This window comes from Lolium rigidum, chromosome 2 (assembly GCF_022539505.1).
Source record: "Lolium rigidum isolate FL_2022 chromosome 2, APGP_CSIRO_Lrig_0.1, whole genome shotgun sequence".
NCBI classification, from domain to species: Eukaryota; Viridiplantae; Streptophyta; class Magnoliopsida; order Poales; family Poaceae; genus Lolium; species Lolium rigidum.
Window position 1 is genome coordinate 29,381,071 of NC_061509.1, and position 5,250 is coordinate 29,386,320.

Genomic DNA, 5,250 nt, shown 5'->3' on the forward strand with positions numbered 1-5,250 from the left:
GCTTTCCTGTGCGTGATCAGAGATTTAGAAAAAAGACTTAACCAAGTGAAGAGCGCAGAGTGCTCTGTTAGCCAAGTGAAGAGTGCAGTTCGAACTCAACGTAAAAGTTCATAGGCCTGACTTAGATCTAGAAAAACATCAGCCAACACAGGTATAAACTTCAACGCTGCGTGCATGATGCATCCATGGAAACAAATACAGTAATCGTACTAGTTGTTTCACAAATGCGCTGACATGTTTACAACACTACCTCTTAAGCTAGAGGTTTCAGAGGCACAGTGAAAAACATTGGTAGGCATCCCTTGAATTGATTGTTCTCAACACAATTACAAACCCTACACACCATTTTTCTCACAAGAACCCCGATGACACTGCATATATAGAGAGAGCCTGAATCATATATATACAGCCAGCCATTGAATTCAGCCACTGAATGAGGTAGATGGCATTATGCGGGCATGCAATTCTTGCGCTTCTTCCATGAGAGACGCGAGAGTATGCCTGTGAATCTTGGACGGAGTGATTGCAGAGCTGTTGTCGACGAATCAGATTTGATCCATTCGATGGCGTGATCTTCTCAAATTACTCATTGGCTTCCACGCCAGCAGTTGCCATTTCTAAAATCCCTATAAGATCTTGAAATGATGTTCAGCCTGCTCCGTAACAAAGAATTCTCCCTCGGCCTTTCATAGCGTAGGAACATGAAGTTGCTGTATCATAGGCCATAGTGGCGAACGCGATGGGCAACTGCAGCTTAATTGACGTTTCAGGCAGTGTGGCGTACTCCATTATTGGACGTTCCACATCTTCCGACCAGCTGAAAACACATATAAATAGCATGCATGAGTTTATTTTATCAGCAAATGTACGTGAGGTACATGATAACTGGAAAAGAACAGGAGTTGTTGCTCACTGAACTCACCGGTTAATTATTAGGATGGTCACTTCACAGTTCACGCTTCAGAGGCGTTTGGACCCGGAACTCTCAGGTGGCTCAGAAAAGAATCTCCTGTGGTGTCCAACTTCCCTCGAGATCACTGAGTGCGCTTTGCAGCACAGGATGGTTGGATGTTTGTTCACTTCAGATTGAGAAGCTCCTTGCTCAGATATCATTTATCTTAGTTACTCCAGCTCCTCATACATATCACGATTTCTGACAATACAAAAGCGTTACCATTCTGAACACTAAAACATGGGTATATATCATATTTTTCTGGTACAAAGTGGACTATATGAAATAATAAATGCTCAAAGAAAAATTGAAGCAGAAGATCATGGATACTACAAAAGCGGCAACCCGCAGGATGGGAAACTTGACACTGTAAGATAATCCAGCAGATACATAGCAACGGAACCAACTACATCACATTGAACTAGAGTTTGGAACAACCAAGTGACCAACTAGAAATCATCATACATGCATATAAGAGATGGAACCAATTAAATCGAAGGAGGTTTGAGTGGTAGTACCAACATGGAGTCAGATGTGGCAGCAAATGAAGAGCAACAGACAACGGAACAGAGGGATGTTTCATCATTGGTGTTGCCATGATCACCGGGAGCAAGAGGGAACGAGGAACATGTCCTGTTAGAGAGGCAGATAGAGAAACCTCGTTAGAAACTCGGACTGAATCAAGTGAAAAAAAAACAGGAGATTTGACCGAGGCGGGTACATGCATGAAAAGATGGTGTTTCAGGGCAGGCAACATCATGAGCGAGAAGCGGAAGACTCCGAGGCCGGCATGCAGAGCGAAAAGCAGGAGACTCAGTCGTCATCACCGTAGATCATCTTCGCTGTTGGAGACAAGAAAAACAAGAAAAGAGGGATTGATTTTAAGTATATAATATATTTAACATTAATCCCTCATGGGAAGAGAAATTAGCTAACCTGTCGCTCCCCGTCGGCACGTGCGAGTGTGAGCTCTCTCCGGCTGTTGCTTCTTCTGCTTGTACCGCAGTAGCGGATCCTTGGGGGACAGCATCCAGGTCGTGGTGGGTCCAGCCATACATGAGCCGCAGAATAGGATGGTTCGGGTGTGTGTCCACTTCACGTTGCAGCACACCAAGCCTCGCCACTTTACCATCGTAATCAAGTGAAATTTCCTTGAGTCTTGGAAGGTGTTTGATACCAGTAATCCCGGATTCCAGCTTGCAACAACTGATTTCAATCTTTTCCAAGTGGGGCGCGAGGTGCCCACCTCAAATATCAACTCGCTCAGTTTCACCAGCCAGAAAATAACAAGTTTCCGGAGATTTGTGAAAGTTTCCGTTCTGAAAACAAGCATCTCTCCAACATAAGATTCCCAACCAAGTTGAAGGTGCATGAGCTTGGGCAGTGCCCCTAGTATGTTTACGGTTTTATCTCCTTCCGTCAGGTTGGTAAAATAATAATCCACACTAATTTTAAGAGAGCGGAGGGACATGAGCTTCTCAATGGATTCACAAACTATCTTGTTCTTTTGCTGACTTGTCCCTAGTGCCACACCTAACTTTCTTAGTTTTATAAGCTCTCCGATCTCTTTAACTGCTTTTCTACCAGTTCGCTCAATATCCACAACTTCTAGTATCTCTAACTCCTTTAGATTGCTGATTCCTTTGGGCACTCTAACACCTTGAGAGTTTGACAAACGGCCAATCCAGGCCATGTGTAACATCATCATAATCAGCGGACGAGCATCAGGATCAATTAAAGGAGTGTGCATAATAGGCACGATAATTGAAGAAAGTAACCACGCAGAAGGATAAATTATGTACAAATTATAGTCCATGCTGTCTTTGCTACAACGGAGACTACGAAGGCTTGCGAGTTTAGTGATCTCAGTTGGTAGTGATGCCACAAAACTCGTTCCTATGTCCAAAGTTTGCAACCCTTGTAGCTTCCCAATGGATCTTGGGAGTTTATAAACATATGATTCTCCATTGGGCTCGATGCTAACATATTTCAAATGACGCAACATCCCTATGGAATTGATATCTTTTTGTGTGATGTCAAACTTGGCATCGCACAAATCCAAGACTCTAAGCATCTTGAAATCGGGTGAACAAACTGAAGGTGTTGGCTTCATGGGTCTATCACCAAACACAGTCAATGATCGGACATGGTTCCAATCCAAGCCTTTATCTGGGCACCAATTGCCTTCGTATGCTACATGACGGAAGTTATCCTCTGCTATGCCAGTTGCATTATCCCATGCGGAGCATGCAAAATTTTCTTCTCTAGCAATCGAGATCATGACATCACGAACAATATCATGAACTTGACAGGCCTTTACAGTTCCTTCTATGTTCACTTTTGATGGCTGGATCATGCTTCGGTTGATTAGGTCCTTAAAGTAGCTATTCCCAACATCCTCAGCCCTCACTCCATCCCTAACAATGACAACCCCCTCGGCTATCCATCTTTCTACCAGACGTCTCCTTTTGATTTTAGAATCCTCAGGGAAAATGCTTAAGTACAGAAAGCATGACTTTAGATGAGAAGGCAGGTGGTGGTAGCTAAGAGTAACCATCCTCCTCATTGCTTCAAGGTTTTGGTTACTCTCTAGCTCCAAGGGGATCTGGTCATAAATACTCTGCCACTCACTAATCACTCTGGTGGCAAGCATGCCTCCAATTGTGAGTATAGCTAGGGGTAAACACCCGGATTTTATTACTATCTTAGTAACTATTTCCTTCATCTGATAATTTTTCATGTCTTCCTCACTTTTCCCGGTCTTCTTTAGTAGAAACTTTATGGCATAATTTGTTTCTAAGGGTTTATGGTGGTAGATAAGTGGTCTAGAAGATTCCAAAGTACACTCCTTTGCTAAACCAACATCTCGTGTTGTTACCACTATCCGGCTACCTTTGGTGTTACTACTAGGAAAAGCAATACTCTTTATCCATTTCCAATCATCTAAGTTCCATAAATCATCAAGAACAACAAAGTACCTCTTCTCAAGTAGCTCTTCTCTAAGGTATTTGGCGAGGCTATGTTCTTGCCCTACATTCGCTTCAAGTTGCTTCTTCAATGCCCGATCGCCAAGAAGTTGCTTGATCATACCTTTGAGAAGATCCATCCTAACAAATGACTGCGAGACAGTGACCCAAGCACAACATGAAAAGTTACCCATACTTTCATAAACTTTCCTTGTAAGAGTAGTCTTACCCAAACCGCCCATGCCGACCACACATACTACCTGAGCAGGGCCATTTCTGGCTTGGACATCTAGAAGCTTTATCAACTCTTCTTTCGGCTTAGAAAACCCCACAAGTTCAGCTTCATCGATGTTGCTACCTGACTGGTTGCGAATATCTTCCATGCAAGAATCCCTCTCATCAGTGGCTCTGGCGAGGACTTGGTTCTTATCAATCAGGTTGTAGCGTGCGTTCCTGTTGCTCACTTCTTCAACTCTTGATTTGAGATCACGGATCTGCATGGCGATGCGATCTTTGAGTTTCATCAGGTGTCGTGACAAGCTTTGACCTGCCACATGTACCATGAATTCACCAAGGCAATCTTCAATATTGTAGGACACATCCCTCACTTGCTTTGCCCACACCTTGAGTAGCAGGTCTTTCTCCTTCATTGCTTCAGCAGCCACCAAGAATGCCTACATCGTCTCTAGCTCGTCTTTGATGAACCTGCCGAAAAAAGACACCAAAGAAACTCAATTACAACATGCTTGGTGCCATTCCCGTATCCAATGACCTATGCAGCGGTACATACAAAATAATATCTCTATCTCCATGGAAAGATTTCAAGGTTGTCATGAATATAGTTGGTGCCATTCTATATATAAGAGGTGGGTAAAACAATGTTTCTATTAGTATCAAGCGTTCATATATCAAACAAGTGTTCATCCAACAAAAGGCCTTGCGGTTTATAACATTAAAAGGATCTAAGAGACCGTGGAAAGTTCATGGAAACAAACCAGATATCCTTGCGCACACCCATGAGGAAGCTCATCAGTCTGCGGCCGCGGAAGCTGCCTTGCTAAGCGCGCCACCCACCATGGCCCTAGCCATGCTCAGCACCGTATCCACCATCTCCCTCCGGCCGGATCAGAAACAGTTGCTAGATGTGTGTGTTGAGCAAGATTTGCAGTGTACTAGTGTTTGTCCTGCGGGGCAACAAAAAGGCAAGTTTGCAGTGGTCTTATAGCGAAACCTCCAAGAATCTTTTTCACTTCTAATAGCGAAAGAAAGTGGATATAAACTACTCCCTCCGTTCCATGAAAGTCGTCTGAGGTTTGTCAAAATCTGGATGTA

At 43.6% G+C, this 5,250-nt stretch overlaps 1 pseudogene; it reads right to left on the minus strand.

The window, feature by feature from the left end:
* Positions 1-1,122: 1,122 nt before the first annotated feature.
* Positions 1,123-5,028, minus strand: LOC124689428 (annotated as a pseudogene).
* Positions 5,029-5,250: the final 222 nt, after the last annotated feature.